This window comes from Aedes aegypti, chromosome 3, assembly GCF_002204515.2.
Source record: "Aedes aegypti strain LVP_AGWG chromosome 3, AaegL5.0 Primary Assembly, whole genome shotgun sequence".
Taxonomy (NCBI): domain Eukaryota; kingdom Metazoa; phylum Arthropoda; class Insecta; order Diptera; family Culicidae; genus Aedes; species Aedes aegypti.
Genome location: NC_035109.1, coordinates 200,443,798 through 200,464,384, shown reverse-complemented (window position 1 = coordinate 200,464,384; position 20,587 = coordinate 200,443,798). Strand labels below are relative to the sequence as shown.

At 33.9% G+C, this 20,587-nt stretch overlaps 1 protein-coding gene across 4 annotated transcripts in view; it reads right to left on the bottom strand.

Annotated features, from left to right (window-relative positions):
* Positions 1-19,731, bottom strand: part of LOC5568206 (tachykinins) — a 72,084-nt gene extending 52,353 nt beyond the window's left edge. For 2 of the 4 annotated variants that reach the window (XM_021853586.1, XM_021853588.1), the window contains exon 1: positions 19,467-19,731. The gene's annotated coding sequence lies outside the window, so the exon portion shown is untranslated. The remainder of the gene's footprint in view (positions 1-19,466) is intronic. The other 2 variants (XM_001652085.2, XM_021853587.1) reach the window with 1 other exon arrangement.
* Between the last annotated feature and the right edge of the window lie 856 nt (positions 19,732-20,587).

Below are 20,587 nucleotides of genomic sequence, written 5' to 3'. Positions count from 1 at the left end.
TATCAACAAAGTTCATAATACTTCCGATGCTCAAAATATATTTTTTGTTGATTTAAAAAAGTATTGTATTTTGCCATATAAGAGAAACGAAGAATTTCGTATGGAGACTGCAAGCATGTTGAGAAAATCGATTTAACCTCAATTTAATCGTGCAATTTCAACCAAATTGTGTCTGAAATGAAAGTTGGCATGCTCGGTAGATTAGATCATAATACTTTTCGATAAATCATTGTTTAAATTTGATGTAAACATCAATGAAACCAGTGTTTTATACAACTTAGGCGACCTGTAGCTAAAAATTGTGATGTGCTGGAACATTTTTGTGAACGGCATTAGATTCAGCAGACCCAAATCTACTAGAGACACATAATTTGATTCTTGAGACACGCAAAAATGTCAATTTTGTAACGCTGCGTAACCTCTAACCTCTTTGTTTTTTATATGTATATCGTGTAACAATCACAAAAATACTTCATGCCATGGGAAATCGTGAAAATGTTAAATCCGAAACGTTTCTCGATCGGCGAGATTCGAAACCATCAGCCTTATCATGGTTTTGCTGAACTGCCCATTAAAGCATAATTCTGTGCTGTTACTTCAATAGGGCCTAACTGACATGAGCGATTTCTCTTCATCGATTCTCTATTTCGCTAATAACTTCGATGAAGTAGATTAATCTACAATATTTCTTGGTAATGAAGCAAGATATAGTGATTCTTCATCCTACAGCTCCAAAATATGTTAGGAAAAAAAAATTCTGCAATAACGCAAAGAAAGCAACGATGAAGAGAAATCGATGAATGCAGATAAGCCCTTATAAAAAATCAACGCGGAATTGTTCCTTATGGAAAATGTAGGCATTGCGAAAAAAGCGCTCAAAGCTTGAATTTGCTCTCCTCATACAAAATGTTCATAGTTTTCTAGTTCATTTCTGCACGTCATGTTTATTTTGCACCACCACACAGATAACTCATTTTACTTTTATTCATCAGCGAAAAATAAGCAGTTGCTATTTGGGCTGAAAGTTCATATAGAGACTGTTATACCTTTAGTTTTCAATATGGAACTACACCAACTTCACATGTATCCAGAAAATTTTCAAACAAACTGTGTTAATTTCTACAAGCGTGGTAAGGTATATATTAAATCATGAATGTTGCGATGAAAAAGGTGTTGGTTCGAAAATCAATACGGAACAGTTATGCTTTTATGGGCAGTGAATAGCTACGTGATTAAACCCCTTCAGACGGGATTTATTTTTACAACTTTTCGATGTTTTTCAAACTGGAAATTAATATAAATCTGCGACTTATGGATTTATGGATTTTCTATGAAATTTCGAAATGATTTTCCAAAGAAAATATAAAGCATATCAAAGAGTATTTTAAGGCCACTTGGCCACAATAGGCGGCCATGTATACAAAAACTTGATTTTAAATATTCGTTTTTGGCATAAAGCAACACTAACCAACGGTAAAACTTTCGGGACATCGCATCACATGCACACGAGAGCTAGGTGATAGGATGTATAATAATATGAAACTGAAAGGGGGTGAATAAATATTTATTATACAAATGATCTTCTACATCGTTATCGTGTTTATGTTGAGCATGATTGAGGAAACACCGCTTCAACTATCAAAAAGACACGATGAACGACTGAATATGGTAAATATAGCTAAATCGCTGGCGGAGTCGTGATTTCAACCGATACCGTGGGAGTGCGATATCCGACGCAGGTCCAGTCTTAATGCACATTGGAATTCAAGTAATTTCGGTTTGAGCAGCAAAAATTAAAGCATTATTGTTAGGGTAAATCAGAGTAAAACCGACACTGTGGGTAAGCTTGATACCCTTTGATTTTTCATGTTTTGAGCAGATTTTCATGCAGTTTCCGCCACACTCTATCTTAACTTGTGAAATGTTGTGTTTCGAATGACATTACAACTGACGCTACCAATAAACTGCCGAAATAAACAAGAAAATCATATTGGATAACATAGATGCAACAGCAGTTGCAATATCTCGCTGTTATTCATTAACTAATTCGCATGTGAAATTTTAAAAATGTCATTATTTGTTCTGCGTCTACACCATCATTTACTATTATTACGTTGATACAACATGAAGAAGAAATTAATTTTTGGATTTTCGACAGCTGAAAACGCTATTGAAAAATAAATGTCCATTCGGGGAAACTTTCTAATCGGAAGACTATCCCTGTAGTTTATGTGAGTCATAATTTGCGAATTCCAGTGAAGTTCACGGATGGCGAACTTGTTAACATGTGAAATATGACACTATGTGACTTGCCATAAGCTATTATTAAATATTTAAAAAAATATTTCTATGGTATCACGTTTCAACTTATTTGATGAAGCTTGAAGAAATTTTTCTCATTTAAAATTGAAGAATTAATAGAATTTGAAACTTTTTCACATAAATTAATCTTATTGTTTATTTACAAACCATGAGGTTCGACAGTTTTTATTATCTAAAAATAATTACACTTTTCTGTTTTGTTAAAATAAAACAGTATTTATTTTCACAATCATTCGCTACAACTTCATCTTCATAAGCATTCCACGAACACAAAATTTAAAAATTCCATGCGTATTCACCCCAACTATATAATCTTAGCATGGGACATTTGCAATTTTCATATATATTTAGTGGATCTATGGCCTCTCCTCAATAATTTACGGAAGGAGGAAGGGGTCATAAATGTCGAAAATCATGTTTAAAGCATTCTTTTAAATATGCAATGTGATGGTGATGTTCACAACGTATAAATTCTACTCAAAGTGGATGTGTCGGTTTTACCCCAACAGGGTGTCGATCTTACCCGCACTCTCAATTGTCTCACCTGAAAATGATGAAATATCAATTTGATTTAAATTGCTATATAACCTTAATATATCATCCAGCGATCGCAAGAATTGATATATTTATAACCAATATGTGATTTTACAACAATTTTAGGTTCGTTTAACAAGCAGAAGTACACAAATTATATCAATAAGCTTAGGGTGTCGGTTTTACCCCGAATTCCCCTAATTTTAATTCACTCTACAGGGTGTCCGCAAATTATCCGAACAGCAAAATATTGGAAAGATGATCTCGCATTGAAAACAATGATCAATCAATGTCCATGTACCTTTTATAATACATCTTTATGCTAACACAAAATACAACTTTAAAAAATTTCGAAATGATTGCTTGTTACTGAGATAGGCAAATTTAAATTTTTCGGAGACGTTTTTCCTAAAGGCCGCTAGTCATACTAGAGATGTGTTATCCCTAAAATCTAAAAGAGATGAATCCAAATGTCCTATTATTATTTGAAGTAATCTACAGGTTAGTGGCTTCAAGTTAGACTGGAAATAGAAAATTGTACGGTTTAAATCCAGTGAGTTCTACGGACATTTATCTTCCGTCATAAAGCTCGGAAAACAACTCCCTTTGAGACACCTCAATACATTTGGGTTGGCTTTACAATTATTTGAAATCGCAAATGTGTCAAACTTACTTCTTAAGAATATAATAAGCCAATATTAAAAACCATGCAAGAATATTGAATTTATTATGCTTGATTGTATAGAGCCATGTCTTCAAAGTTTGTACGGATAATTTGCGGACACCCTGTAAACCTCATAGAACACCAAGCTAAAATGCATACTATGTTTCAGTAGGAAAGTAATTTAGATCTCACGGCAAAATCATAGGGTAGAAGCACCGGTTTTGGCTAGCCTCATAGAAAATGTTTTTAAAAAATATACGGGAAGCCCTATTTCTACTTTTAATATGTCAAACGTAATCTTACAATCCATATTAATGTGTGAAAAACATCGGAGCTAGGCTGAAACCATTTTTTCGCTTTCTCGCTGGGCAAAGACTTAGCGTCGGTTCCTAAATTGTTCAAATTGGTTTCTTACGAGAGTGGTCAAATTAGGAGTTGAAATTATGGTTGATCTCCATAAATATTGTATTGTTAAGAATTTAGACAGCATAATCGGAATCAGGGACCCCAAATTAGTTATGTAGAGTTGTTTTAAAAATTAACAATAATTACATTAACAAGCGATCAATTTCACCCCGAAATCGGATCTCACGATTTTTTATTTTAGACATAATTTTTTGGACTAAAATTACATTTGTTAAAAAATTTCAGTACATGGGCCAATGAGGTTCACCATCGTACTTGTTTTCCTGCATTTATTTGTTTGACATCGACAACATTCTAGAAAACACACCTGAAAAACCGAGAAAAATGATAAATTTCACCCGAAATTACGGTACATTTCTTCGATTATCAACCGAATATTAAAATTTTGGTCAATTTGTCTGCATTTCTCCATGTTGGTCAAACGAATTAGAGAATTAGTAATAAGAGAAAAAGACGCTGTTATTTATCATAAGTTGACGAAAATCCCAAAAGACCCTAAGGTTCTTCGAAGCTAGTAGCTATTTAAATCAAAATAGACACTTAGGTTACCTTAAATGTTTCGAAATTTCATCATATTTCAAAAAAGCTTCGGTTCGCGATAATTCAATCGTCAGTTTAATGATCGAAGCAATATTTTTAATGTTTAGTAGGCCTTGAATGTCTCGTAAGAGAGTTCGTGGAGCATCATCAAATGTTCAGAGAATCTATGCAATTCATGAACATTCCTTTATTTGACTTCATAAATTATATGATCATTGTATTCTCTTATCAGTACTTTGAAACCCCAAATATCCCATCCCGACATTGTAAAATAAATAGTAGTTTATGCAACAAGGTGCAGAATGAAGACATTTACAGCCGTACGTTTATCCAACGACGCTTGCCGAGTTGGATAATTACGACAAATTTACAGCACTAAAAATCGAGTTCTGCACCGAGTTGCGTACACTATTTTTTGCAATTTCATGAAAGGTTACTGGAGGAATAATTTTAAAACTATTTTTCATCATTTTGCGCATGACCGTCCGTAGCCATGTTTAAAAAATTCTGATCATAGTAGGTTGTACTGAGCAATTGTCAGAATTTTTCAAACCGGATAGCATCATTATTGGAAATTGTTCCATTTGATATTGAATCAGCAGCTAAAGTTTTCAACTCAAGTATTCTAGCATTACATGAGAGGTACGTTCCTATCCGTTCATTTGTTTCAAGGAATAACAAAAACGAATGGTTCAACAGTACAATCAGTAAAGCAATTGTGGATCGGGATCTTGCTTACAAAAGATGGAAAACCTCGAAAAGCCCCGATGACCTAAATCTATTCAAAATACTCCGCAATCAGGTAACCCTGAAAGTTCGGAAATCTAAAAAGTCACATTATGAAAGAAAACTGGATACTAGTTTGCCTTCCAAAGAACTATGGAAAAGATTAAAAAATATTGGTGTAACTAAAACAGCAAAATCACCCACAACTCAGTTCAAATCAGACGAAATCAACGCCAACTTTGCTAATAACTTCACAGATAGTAGTGATGAATCTGAGGTCAACAGTATCTTCAACGAATCTTTTAGGAGAAATCGTTTTTACTTTGACCAAATCAATGAAATTGATGTCGTTAATGCTTTATATCACACAAAATCTAATGCTATAGGACTAGATGAACTTCCAATTAAATTTCTGAAATCAATCAATCCATTGATAATTAGACCTATTGCGCATTTGTTTAATTGTATTATCGCCACTAGTATATTTCCGGATGAATGGAAAAAATCCAAAATAATACCATTCAAGAAAAAGGCTAATCTACATTCTATACAAAATCTTCGTCCAATAAGCATATTGTCAGCGTTATCCAAAGTTTTTGAACGAATCATCAAGGAGCAAGTCTGTCTTTTTATCAATCGGGAGAATTTGTTGATTTCACACCAATCTGGCTATCGCGCCAAACATAGCACAAAAACTGCAATGCTGAAAGTCTTCGATGAAATAGGTCTTGTCATAGATAATGGACGACCAGTCGTTTTATTGCTTCTTGACTTTTCGAAAGCCTTTGACACCATCTCACACCGAACTCTTTGTCGCAAGCTAACAGAAAATTTTGGTTATTCCAGCCACGCAATGAATCTCATAAAGTCGTATTCGAAATGTTCAGAGTACTTTAATAGTTAGCTTGAAGTTATTTATAAAATTGTATAAATTATTGAAATGTTTGAATTTATATTTTGAATTAGTAATGGTAAAACGACACACCTTCCAACGCATTCCTAACATTCTGTAACAATTCAAAAAGACGCTAAGTCTTATGTTACGAATTATTAGTGAAATAAATAAATAAAAATAAAGTGAAGTGGCGGCTGGTCTCCTACCAGAGAAATATAATCTACAATTTCTGAAGCTACCGTCACACAAGAAAGGTTCAGCCATCAACATAGATAGTTCGTCACTACAGTTTTGCTGTTCCAGCATTTGCGCCCAGTACCTCGGCTGCAAGAGCGTCGGAATCCAGTTCAAATAACGGCGGAAAATTTCCAGCTGAAGATTACAGAGCCACACGGACTTTTCAGCACCAATATCAGTATCGAAATAATAATAATAATAATCAGTATCGAAAAGTAGCACTTTTCAGTACTGTTTTGAGAGTTATCAGAATAACGTCGGATTGCATCTATACGTCATTTATTCAATTGTTTTGAATTTCTCAATGACTTAGTCAACAACGTTCTGATTCTACATCCGTATGATGAACCGAATTGAGTTTAATTCGAATTGTAGATTCGGATTTAGAACCAGAAGCTAGTTGACTGTGAGGGATTCTGAGTTGAAATAGGATGTACCTATAAGAGGCAGTAGAATATGTAAGTTCACTACAAAAAACGGGAGCTTTATGGGGCGATTCGTACAATGAACGTTGGGCAGTAGTTGAATTGATCCCAAAATGATCCAAGGTTTGATGAGTTTGGCATTTGAGAAGCAACTCTACAATACAAAATAATATTTCTTGCGGCGTATCACCTTGTCCGTTCACGAATTTTGAACATAAGTTTGAATTCGGGCGATGCGTGAAAATGTGTGCCTGTGGTACTACATCACAGCCTACCTGATTGAAAAATATCGAGTCGCTTTAACGCTAGGATGCCATGTGGATTCTCTTGTGTTCCTAAAAATGATCTGACTCAAACGGCATTTTTCGTAATTGCAAAAAATGTTGCACGCAACGCGTTGAAAAAATCACCATTTTGCAACTTGTGCTTTAATAACTTTTTCAATCCCATGGGAAGTCGTTGAAATCAATCATCACATCACGTATGAAGCTGTCCATTAAAAACGTAAGTTGGTGTTCGGCCCGCGTAATATATCGAAAGCAAAGAATTGGCCCGCTTGACTATTTAGGCTGAGGATCACTGAATTAAAACCATGAATATTTATTACTAGGAGAAGTACATTTAGTCCAAGGCAAAGCGACAATTTTGAAAATAATGAAAAATAACATGCAACGCATCTCCGTTGAGATTTTACGAAATCGCGAAAAAAATGTAGGTACGGAAACGATCTACTTTCCTGCACTGCATTATGCAGTGTCGTAAAAATCATTACAAAATGATTTGTGATTATGCAACTCTTTTGTGCTGCTTATTAAATCATCATGTAACCATTTTTGGAAGTTGAAAAACGATGGTTAACGCTACTTGTTATGATTCCGGATACCCTCGAGTGGCCTTTTACAAAATTGTTAAAAATGTTGTAAGCAACCTTGTAAAAAATTCCCCTCGTGCAGTAAAAACAGGTCCGTCACACTCGGGCTCAGATTGGGTACCACTTCTAGTACTGCATTTGGTCCCTCGGTAGTGCAAAAGGTACCCAAGTTTGACACATCGCAGTACACTTTAAACGGCATTCTAGATTACCTTATGAGCCATAACATTTTGAGCAACTGCAAGGGACATGGGGGTCTTTAATTTGTCTTGTTGCTCATACAAATGTTTCAGCAGCAAACTAAGCTAGTATTTTAACTTTGGTTTTCAGTCAATCAGAAACCTAATGTGTTAAATTAGGCACATTGAAAAATCTATGAGTCAATAATTAAAATCTTAATAATTTCACATTTTTACAGCTTGCTCCAGTTGACAAGGCATTTCTTCCCAACTACATAGGACGATCCAAGAAAGATGATTTTCATAATCAATTCCGAAAAGATTTTTTTTACGTATAGAGTTCGATGATTATTTTCATGTTTATGTGCATAGTTACCAAAGTTTTTGGATAAGCAATCATTTGGTATTGTTTTTTTTACTCAAGTTCAAACTACATATTCTGTTAACCTTGTCGTGTATGGTGATTTGACGGTACGCTGCACTAATGGTGAACGTGACACCTAACTAGTCAAATATTACTCATGGTCCAAAGGCGGTCAGCCACTCTTAAGCGGTAATTAGGTGTTTATAACTTTATATGTCCTGTTTAATATGTATGAAAGTCAGGCGTTATTAGTATTCCTTATTTTCAATATGGTGTCCTACCTTTCACGTGTTGCAATGTTAATGGAATGACGCGGAATGTAATATTTTGTTTTTGCTTTGGTGCAGTAAATACTTATAACCTTTAATACCACAAGAGCAGAGAGGAATGTAATTTATCTCTCTTTTCTTTCTGCCAAGGCTTGTTAGAGATATGATCGGCCATGAAAAATGCTTCCTTTTAATTAAACTTTTTCCGTCTGAGTAAAATTAAAGTTGTTTTAGATGTTATGCTTTTCATTACAATCAGCATCATACGAAAGACCTTACTGCAGATTGGTTTGCAATATGATTGTTACACATGGGATTATGCTGTAGTGAGGATGTATATCACTTTTAAACAAAATTGATTGCATTGTTGTATTGATTACACCGCTTGACTTTTTTACTTCGTTTTCTTCTTATTTTTTTTTATTCATTTCCTCTCAAAACGTCTTTGAGTTTTGAACTACAGTGAAACCTCCATGAGTCGATATTGAAGGGACAATCGACTCATGGAAATATCGAGTCATGGAACAGCAATCCTTTGGAAAGCTGCTTCTAGGGACCATCATAGTAACCATGAAATTATGTTTTTAGTATGGTTCCATGAGTCGATATCGAGTCATGGAACATCGACTCATGGAGGTATCACTGTATAACTTTTCAAAAAAACGAAAATTTCTGATGTCTTTTGGCCGCCATTTTTTCTATGCCTATAATTTAAAAAAAAACTTAGGCAAGTGCCATTAAGATCTTAAGGACCTATTGGGGAAAAAGATGGAAAATCGATTAACTATTGCCCCTGGTGGGAACACGAAGTCAAGTTTTTTTTTTTATGATTTTCTCTGACTTTTGGATCTAGAAGACACATAGGGAAACTTACTTATTTTTAGGCCGTTTCGTTCTCCTCGTCATGTCAGCAAAATCTGCTGCAGTTCGGCAGTAAGATTCGCTCATATGATAAAATTATTGACGCAAATTCTTAGAAAAGTAGCTCCTAGAAACAACTCACCCTATTACTTTTTCTCAATAATTTAAATTGTTAATAATCCGTCAGGTCAGATCCCCATAGTCTCTAGTTAATAACGTAACGCATCATACAATTTATTTTTAACCCGTTAACGCCCAGCGTCCTATTTTGAGGACAAATGATACAAAATATAATGATATAATGTAATGACTGTTCATTTTATAAAGTGGACACTTTGTTTATTCTATATCTTTTTTATTTATTGATAAAATCGTAATCGGTTTTCTGCGCATTGTTCAACTATTATTCTACAATGTTATGAAAATATAAGATTTTAGAAAATGCTTTTGGAGAGCTAAATAGCTTTTGAAGAGCTAAATAGCTTTTGAAGAGCTAAATAGGTTTTCCAAAAACTTCTAAGAAAAACTGTTCGTCAAAGTTTTTTATTTTATTATTTTTCCCAAAGCCTTATTTTTATGAACAAATTGTATGTTTGTATCCTTTACTATTCTACTGAAGGTATAGCTTTAAAAAAATCAATTATATTCCACCATTCTCTGACATTAGGTAACTTTAGTGATTTACCCATTTATGGCCGAATTTGCTGATACACCATCCTTTCACTCCCAGCAAAAGAGAAAAGTAAAAAGCGTGTTCACAACTAGTTTGGTTTACTGAAGAAACTATATTTGTACAAACGAGAGCTAAATCGTGCGTTTAAACCACAGTCTTAAGTACAAATTTTACTGTTTATGATAGTTTTACTAAAAAGTCTCATACTTTTAAAATCGTGTACGCATATTTATCGATCTACAGCAAATTGTGTAAATGGTTTTCTCCGAATATTTCAATTGGTAATCTCAGAATAACATAATATGAAAATAATATGTGGAAAATAAAATCGATTTAATTACAGCAGTGTTGCCAATTTTGATGATTGTCAATGTACTTTGAAAAGTCTTCTAAGAATAAAGCAAGTGTGTTTCTATTGTGATTTAAATGTGACGTATGGACTAAATAAGTAACTCTATGAAGACGTAAGTGATTGTTCATATTAATACTATATTAGGACTTCCGTCAGGACGAACTTTTAACTAAAAAATTCTACTCATATCGGTTCCCTTCAAATTTAAAATAGTTTTCTCTAAAAAATATAGGAGAAAAATGATTTTATTATATCTGGAAAATTATAGTTCCAAAAATAACTTCATTCTTCCCATCAGGCTTCTGATTGACGATGCTTTCGAAGAAAAAACCTTTTTCGAAAATAAAAAATATAAATTGTCGAATTTTCCAGACAATTTCTAAAAATTATTGATTTTGATAACCTCCAAAAATCGACCGTTCTTATCGTTGTTCCATATTCGTGTGAAAATTAATTGTTTTGGAGAATTTTTATTATCACAACATTGTACAATACTAGTCGAACGATGTGCAGAAAACCGATTGAAATTTCATTGATAAATTAAAAAGATATTGCATGCACAAGGTGTCCACTTTATAAAATGAACAGTCCTTATGGAGAACTTGGTCATATACCTGATATCTTCCACTCAGTTGACATCATATTTCGGAATTCACTCACCAGGTGTCGCTACAGCATGATTAAATATAACTTATACCTGCACATCCAACATGGAAGAAAATGAAAGAAAACGGAGAATTATTCTTGTGTCCGTGCCGAGTCGCCCATTAATATGACTGATATCAACATCGTTAGGAAATTCAGGATGGAAATCGAAATATTTATAATCACGATCAGCTTCAGAGTATGTTGTGTAAACTTCTTGAAAAAAGTTTCATATTTCTTGTGAAGTATGGCCAACCTTATCATTAAAATACATTGTAGAAGGAAAGTTATTGGATTTTAGTTTAAATTTAACATAAGGCCTGTTCATTTAAGAAAGTGGACACGTGTTTTTTACAGTAAACTGTTTATTTTTGAACAAATACATGAGTTTACCTAAATAACATGGACATCAACGTAATTTCGACCAAATTCACATAAATTTGAACATTTATTGAGCATTGCTGGAGAATGCTCTTACTTTTCTTTTGATACCTCCCATAAAATTCTGCACAACTTTTTTCGGAACTATTCGTTGAGCTTGTCTTGAAAAAATCGATGGAGCTTGCTTCTCTTCCATCCTTCATAAGATGCCGTTTGATTATCGCCCAATATGTTTCAATGAGGCGTAGTTCTGAGCAATTTGATGGATTCGATCATTTTTCTACAAATTCGACTTATTCCTGCTTGAGCATCTCCAAAGTAGCTGAAGCATAGTGAGCCGATGCTAGGTCTGGCAAAAACAATGGAGGCATGGTATGCTTTCAGTAGATGGGCAGAAGCCATTTTTTAATGCATTCAGTTCTGTAATTTTCGCCGTTGATTGAACCCGTCGTGAAATATGTAGTACTTTCATACCGCAGGAGCAAATTGCTTGCCATACCAAATCATTTTCCCCAAATGTTTCTGTTGGGATGTATCGTACGTCGTCAGGAATATCTGTTTTGGCCACAGCGTTGAAAAAAATCAATTTGTACACTTCGCGATTTAAGCCAAATCTCGGAACGACAGTTTTTTTGTACACCATTTGTGCAGAAAAAAATTGAGAGTCGCCATGTCAATTCGACCCATCGTTTAGAATTTATATTTTTTTTATGTCAACTTTTGTCTGCTGTTAAAATAAACACTTGAGTACACACTGAAACAAAATTTTATTTGTTTTTATGGAATTTTTACACCAAAATGTTAATATTTAGGTGTCCACTTTCTTAAATGAACAGTCCTTAGTTGAAGAAATTTTTTGGACAGTTTTTGATTCCGTGCTCATTTTTAAAAGAAGAAAAAAAGACAATTTACACCGTCTTCACCCAAAGGCTGCACAGACTGAACAATCACGAACATTAGGCAACGGACAACACGGAACACCCAGTAGCCCAGTGATGATTTGTTCGTTTCCACCAACTGGAGCGGGAATCGAACCCACGCTTCGTGGCGCAATACGCTTGAACGACTGACGCCGCTAACCATACGGCCATGAAGCCCACAATTCTCTTTGACTTTTATGATTTTTGTAAATTTTAGTGTCCGTTTACGATTCTTAAAATTTATTATTTGTTTATTGAACCAGACAGGATGATTTGAAAAACCATTACATCTTTTAATGATTGGTACTTCTTCTAATATGATTTCGAACAAACAATTGTAGAATACTTCAATTGAATTGCTTTGGTTCCAGCAGACTCTCATTTAGGTCCGCTTCTGTTTATACTGTTTGCGAACGATCTGTCATTTATTCTTGACAAAATAAAAGTATTAATATATGCTGACGATATGAAACTTTATTTGGAAATACAAATTTTCCACACATGGTGTCAGAAAAGCCTACTACAACTGAATGTAAATATGTATCCTGATATCTTTTAACAGGAAAAAAAAATTCCTAATATAACAATAACTTAAGGCAATCAATATGTTGAAAAATGTAATACAATCAGATATTTGGGCATAATTTTAGATTCAAAACATACTTTCATTGATCACTATAACACTATGATAAAAAACTTCAATAATATGTTAGGCTTCATTAAACGCTTCGCTTATAACTTCAATGATCCACACACAATAAAAACATTGTTTATTGCCTATCTTAGAGCAATACTTGAGTATTGCAGCATAATTTGGTCACCTTTTTCAACAGTACGTGAAGAAAGGATAGAGTCGGTGCAAAAACAATGTTTATTATATGCTCTTCGCAAATTAGGTTGGACCGAATTTCCATTACCATCTTACAAAGCTAGTATGTTGACTGATACAGGTATGTTCCGTTTTTATCAACACGATCGGCGATTTTCAGTTGACAAAAACGGAACCGTGACAAAAACGGAATAATTTTCTTAGACAAAATATTTTACAAATTTGAAACGAAAATTGCAGTTTTGTCAGGGCAATACCCATTTTCATCATATATATGCACAGTATTGATGTTTAGAAGCCGTAAGGAGCATTTAGATAGTTCATTCTTGAAGGTTCGTAATGAAAGTTGATTGCAGACTCCTATCAATCTATATGATTTTGTAATAAATCATTAATGGTTTTAGTTTTCTTGGTTAGAATTTCAATAAATGTAATACAGAATATTAAAACGATAAGAACATAAATGTCCTTTGCATCACAAGGTACGCCATATTTGTAAAAATAACTACAAAAAAATGGGGCAAGCTGATTTTTTTTCAAAGAAAGATTAAACAAGAAACAACTTTTTTTTTCTATTATTCATCCTCATCCTTCTGCTTCTTCGTCTTTTTATACTTCTTCTTCTTCTCCTTCTTGTTCTTCACGGCATTACATTCCAACTGAGAAAGAGCCTTCTTCTCAGCTTAGTGTTCTTATAAACACTTCCGCAGTTATCAACTGAGAGCTTTTTTGCCAAGGTACATTTTTTTTGCGTTTTTGACCACATCCGATATGCTTAAATGTGGAGTTATGTTGCGAAAGTTTTGCAAATTGAAATGAATGCTTACGGTTTCCTGTGCTTTGAATTGCCAAATTTAACAATAAAATGATTGTGGTGATCTATCTTCTAAAGTTATTACTACCAACTTCGACAAGGATGTACTAACCACCATCGTCTTTTAGCTTTACATTAGATGGCAAATAGACTGGCAATGAACGAACCTTAAGTTCTAGTTTTTTATTGAGTGAAAATAATATAAATACTAGTGGTCCCGTCAAGCTTTGTTTTGTCATCAAGTAGGCTGCTAAAAATGGCATGCAATCTCCCATACAAAACGACAGATTAGTTTCCAGGTGTTTTTCCAGTTATTTCAGATAATTTTTCAAATCGTTTCCTTCACTCAAACACGTCAGAACACTTGACCAATGCAACAATGAAATAATCATATAAGTCTATAAGGCCGTTCTTAAGGCATTTCGTGACGTACTAACACCATTTCATTTTTATTTATATAGAAGTTCATCAAAAACGCAAGAGTGTACAATCTCTAGAACAAGCATCACAAAATAAGAACTTTGTGGTAAGAAATTCTTTTATACAGTTTTCTGAATAAGCGTATGGCTGTTGGTATAAGACTCCTAATTAATTTTTTAGTCTCCATGTGGGGAAGGGGTTCATGTCTGCTCAAAGATCAAGATTCCAGCAATTTTGGGATGGCAACAAAATCTTCTACAGATTGCTTAGTTTTGCTGGACCTCTTCCCCTACCCCTTGAAACAGGATCTAATAAATTGCTGTTCACTATAATTGGTGCAATGCTCTCGAGTTTGAGAGATAGAAGATAGTGTCCAAAATATGACAAGGTTGACAGTCTTATCAAAAATAAAATAAACTCGATCATGTCTCTTGCAATTGCTCAAACATTCTTAAGTTCTCTACACTTTTTATATTAAATTTTGGGAGGGATTATTTCAATTACGATGCATGGTAGGTGTCAAGTCATATACGATTCAATAAGGTTTGACTTCTTCTTATGCAATTATTTAATTGGAGTTTTCAAACTTAGCATAGTCTGCTGGACAAGATTGGCCCATCCTTCAACAATCGAGAGTTGCTCTGGCCACGTCCTAGCAACAACTGGAATTTGTGATTAGTTGAATACGTACTTAAGAGAGTTGCAGAGACCTCTCCTTTTTCTTATATAACATGGCATAAATGAATTTTCTGTGTAAATTTGATAGACATATATACCCCCCCTCCCCCTATGGTATGATTTTTTGTATGAAAATAATATAATAATTAGTATGGCACCTAAGATATCTCAAATCCTCCTGCCTCCACCCATAGCCGCTTACATGATTAATGGACGATCTCATATATGTTCAGTTCTTTTTGATAAGGGATTCACTTGGGAATGAACTTAAGAATGTTTGAGCAACTGCAAGAGACATGATCGAGTTTATTTTATTTTTGATAAGACTGTCAACCTTGTCATATTTTGGACACTATCTTCTATCTCTCAAACTCGAGAGCATTGCACCAATTATAGTGAACAGCAATTTATTAGATCCTGTTTCAAGGGGTAGGGGAAGAGGTCCAGCAAAACTAAGCAATCTGTAGAAGATTTTGTTGCCATCCCAAAATTGCTGGAATCTTGATCTTTGAGCAGACATGAACCCCTTCCCCACATGGAGACTAAAAAATTAATTAGGAGCCTTATACCAACAGCCATACGCTTATTCAGAAAACTGTATAAAAGAATTTCTTACCACAAAGTTCTTATTTTGTGATGCTTGTTCTAGAGATTGTACACTTTTGCGTTTTTGATGAACTTCTATATAAATAAAAATGAAATGGTGTTAGTACGTCACGAAATGCCTTAAGAACGGCCTTATAGACTTATATGATTATTTCATTGTTGCATTGGTCAAGTATTCTGACGTGTTTAAGTGAAGGAAACGATTTGGAAAATTATCTGAAATAACTGGAAAAACACCTGGAAACTAATCTGTCGTTTTGTATGGGAGATTGCATGCCATTTTTAGCAGCCTATTTGATGACAAAACAAAGCTTGACGGGATCACTAGTATTCATATTATTTTCACTCAATAAAAAACTAGAACTTAAGGTTCGTTTATTGCCAGTCTATTTGCCATCTAATGTGAAGCTAAAAGACGATGGTGGTTGTTCTAGATTGGTGGTTAGTACATCCTTGTCGAAGTTGGTAGTAATAACTTTAGAAGATAGATCACCACAATCATTTTATTGTTAAATTTGGCAATTCAAAGCACAGGAAACCGTAAGCATTCATTTCAATTTGCAAAACTTTCGCAACATAACTCCACATTTAAGCATATCGGATGTGGTCAAAAATGCAAAAAAATGTACCTTGGCAAAAAAGCTCTCAGTTGATAACTGCGGAAGTGATTATAAGAACACTAAGCTGAGAAGAAGGCTCTTTCTCAGTTGGAATGTAATGCCGTGAAGAACAAGAAGGAGAAGAAGAAGAAGTATAAAAAGACGAAGAAGCAGAAGGATGAGGATGAATAATAGAAAAAAAAGTTGTTTCTTGTTTAATCTTTCTTTGAAAAAAAAAAAATCAGCTTGTCCCATTTTTTTGTAGTTATTTTTACAAATATGGCGTACCTTGGGATGCAAAGGACATTTATGTTCTTATTGTTTTGATGTTCTGTATTACATTTATTGAAATTCTAACCAAGAAAACTAAAACCATTAATGATTTATTACAAAATCATATAGATTGATAGGAGTCTGCAATCAACTTTCATTACGAACCTTCAAGAATGAACTATCTAAATGCTCCTTACGGCTCATAAACATCAATACTGTGCATATATATGATGAAAATGGGTATTGCCCTGACAAAACTGCAATTTCCGTTTCAAATTTGTAAAATATTTTGTCTAAGAAAATTATTCCGTTTTTGTCACGGTTCCGTTTTTGTCAACTGAAAATCGCCGATCGTGTTGATAAAAACGGAACATACCTGTATTACCAAAATGTCGAAAATTCAACTCTGATGCTATTAAAAAGCATTTCAATTGCTTCAAAATAAGTATTTAGTTTATATTCGAAACATTTTGAAAATTTAAGTAAATCAATTTTTGTGTGTTGATAAAAACGGAATAATTTGTTGACAAAATCGGAACGTGACAAAATCGGAGCGTGACAAAATCGGAACGTGATAAAAGCGGAACATACCTGTATTCAAACACTAAGAGAGCGTCGCAAATATGCAATGATTTCATTTATAAACGATATTGTTTCTCATAAAGTTGATTCACCAGAATTATTATCTAAATTAAACTTTTATGTACCATCCAGACGTTTACGCTATCGAGAACTATTTGCAATCAATTGTCACCGTACTAATTATGCAAAATTCGGGCCAATGAACCAAATGATGACTACTTATAATAAACATTTTGATTTAATTGACTTAACTTGGTAAAAAGCGAAGCTAAAACAATACTTCCGCACATTATCTTAAGTAGGAACATTTAATGTATTAGTGAAACTAGCGCATAAGAAATGCTATGTAACGGTCTACAAACATGATTGACGACAATAAATAAATTAATAAAAATTTACATCATCTTTGCTTCTCAAAATCGATTGCCAGTTAATATTATTTAATTTATTTCTAATGTTGTCATAGTTTGCTGAATTATAGTCGAATACTTCCTCAAATTCATTGTCAATATAGAAATCTGTATTATAAATAAACTGAAAAAAAAATCTATTGCCGTGTGATACACTTCATTTCTCCAAATTGAAGTCAATGCCTCATTAATACAAAAGTCATCAGCGACGTTCGTCAGCAAGAGATCGAGATAACAGTTTTGTTGATTTTTTACATGGTTGATTTGAACAAGACCTAAGTTTGCAATTTTGTCATGTATAAACTGTAGTAATTTGCTTCCTTCAATGACTGGGAGTAATATATTATCATTGTCCATATCTGATATAAAGTCAATATTACGTTGATTGAAATCACCGTAAATATGAACCTTAACTTCAGGGGGTAAACTAGACATAACATTTTCCGCTACACTAAAAAATTATCGCATATTTCTTCGCACGCATTGTTAGGAGGATACGGAAACAAAAATATGTGTCTTGCAGGACAATTGCACATTTGCACACATGTGCTCAATTTCTTTATCATATCAGTAAAATAAAAAAAAATCACCTAATACTTTTTTTTAAACATGCTTAATATTTCAAAATTTCTTCCGTGATAATGTCACTGGTATCTGAGCTGTTTATTTTGCTAAAATTAGTTTTACATAGCATTCTAACAGAATTTCCGAAAACTAATTGATTATATTATAATGCATTCTATTTGAGTTTCAGAAAATCATTCCGACAGAAATTTATCGTATTTCTGATTTTAATTTTTATTGGTGTTGCTGTGGGAATTCTGTACTGGCTTCCATAGAGCTCCTTAGAGCTTTAATGAGTGAGTTTTGGAATATTTATTTTGAGGAATTTCTTTAGGAACTTCTGATGGGAACCCCGAAAAAGTTCTTGAAGAAATGAATGGAATAAGGGATTGTAAAATTTCAATGAGGTACACCGGGTTAAGTTGAAACGGGTGGGGCAAGATGACAGCTTTACATGATGTTAGCAGGCTTTTCTTTCCCAAAAGTTTGTTGTCAATTGTTATCTTAATGTTTTAGTAGTTGAATTGCTAATCATTATAAAATTTCCCTATGATAATTTGCCATTTCAACTTACCTCAGCCGTTTCAACTTGCCCGGTGTACCTTAGATTCCCGGATGAAACTTATGGAGAATCTCGTGAATAAATCAAGGAATTCATTAAAGTAAGATTCATAAAAAAATTCTAACGAAAATTCAGGATGCGATTGACGATCCAGGGTGAATCGTGTTTTTTCAAAAAAAAAATGGTGGAATTTGTAGAAGAATCCATGAACAGGACCCTAGAGAAAACCCTGAAAGAATTTCCGGAGAAATGTTTGGAAGAATAGAAAATAATAATCTTTGGGATTTGTTTTAATATTTCTGGAGCAATCAATGCAAGAATTTCTGAAGGATAGATATAGATCAATCCCCTGAGATAATCTCGGGAGATGCAGTAGAAAAATATCTAACAGCAGCCATATTACAGTGTGGAGAATCCTGTAAGTTTTCCTAAAGAAAATTGTGGAGAAATATCAGGAGGCATATCTAGTTCATTACTGGAGGAATCTGAATATAGTGAAAATCGTTGTAGGAACCTCTTGAGATTTTGTTTAATTCTCCACTATCGAGGATGTTGAATTAATGAAGGATTTGTAACAGACATTCTTGATTAAAAAGCTGAGAAAACCGCGACGGAAATCCTGATGTCACATGTTGAGCAACTTTAGCAAGAGTAAATGGTGTATTTCTAGGAGAAGTATTAATGAAACTCTATGTCTTGTTTAGATAAAGCAATTAGCTCAAAGTCACTTAAATAATTCCCGTTGCACACTTGAACTTGAATGATGGCATTTCAAATCACTTGTAAACTTGTTTCTAAAATAGTATAGCATGCCCATTCAAATTTTCACATAGCACAAAACATACCTCAGCCAATGAAGAGCACTGCAATTCAAAGTCGTCCAAAGAAAATGCACTACGAAGGTGTAACGATCTCCTCAGGTTAATTCAAATAGCACATTCACCACTTCAAATTGCTTGGCTCATTGTCTACCCAGATACATTCACTGACACTGTGTTTCCTGTGAACCAGAACTAAGACCTACAAGAATGATGCAGAACATGCTGCCAGCGGCAAACGATCCAACCGAATGAAAGCAACCACCGGTGGAGTCTGAGTTTTTACATTTGCCGCCAAACCAACAGTGGACGATATCAGGATATAGTCTCCAAATGAAAAGCGAGCGCCATGCGCAGCTCTTGTAAAAGTTTTTCCTTTTATGCTCTTCTCATCTAAACTTCTGTGAGAACTTGTTGCTCAACATAGGAAAAACGTGTCCTGTCCGTTAAATTGCAAACATGCTCTGTGTGTCTTGAATTTATTCGACATAGAATAGAGTCTCCACTAAAGCCAAACTAATTATCATCAACTTCAGTTCCGAAATTGAAAACAGGCTCATACTTCAAATAATTGATATTTTGAGATTCACTTCAAGTGCAACTGTTGATTATTCATCATTTGCGAAACGTTATAATGTTTTTTTGTTCACAACTTCTTTCGGTGTCACAAATAACATTTTATGCTTAAGAATACGTGACTTTTTTTAAATGTGACATTGTATCACGAAGGCAAAAATCGATATTACCTCCCGCAGGTTTACGGTCCAGTTGAGCACTATTGAATACATTTTATTGGAGATATTGCTGAAAACGCTTTTGAGTATTGAATACCTATGTAATAAATAAATTAATAACTTGTAATTAATAAGGCCGCACGCATGTAATTTGTTGAGTTGAGATTTATTTCACATTTTTTTATTATGGGTACAATAGTGACAAATTTGACTTTTCAATATGATATGACCACTTACACAAAATATTAAATTTAATGTAACTTCTGATCTTTCTATAATCTTCAATACTCGTTGTAAAGCTAGAGAAAGACTTGACAGCTCCTTGTGATAAGATGTAAGATGTTATTCAACTGCAATTTTGGTACAATAGCCCACTCAACAACTTCAAACCCATCAAACACCTTACCATCAACA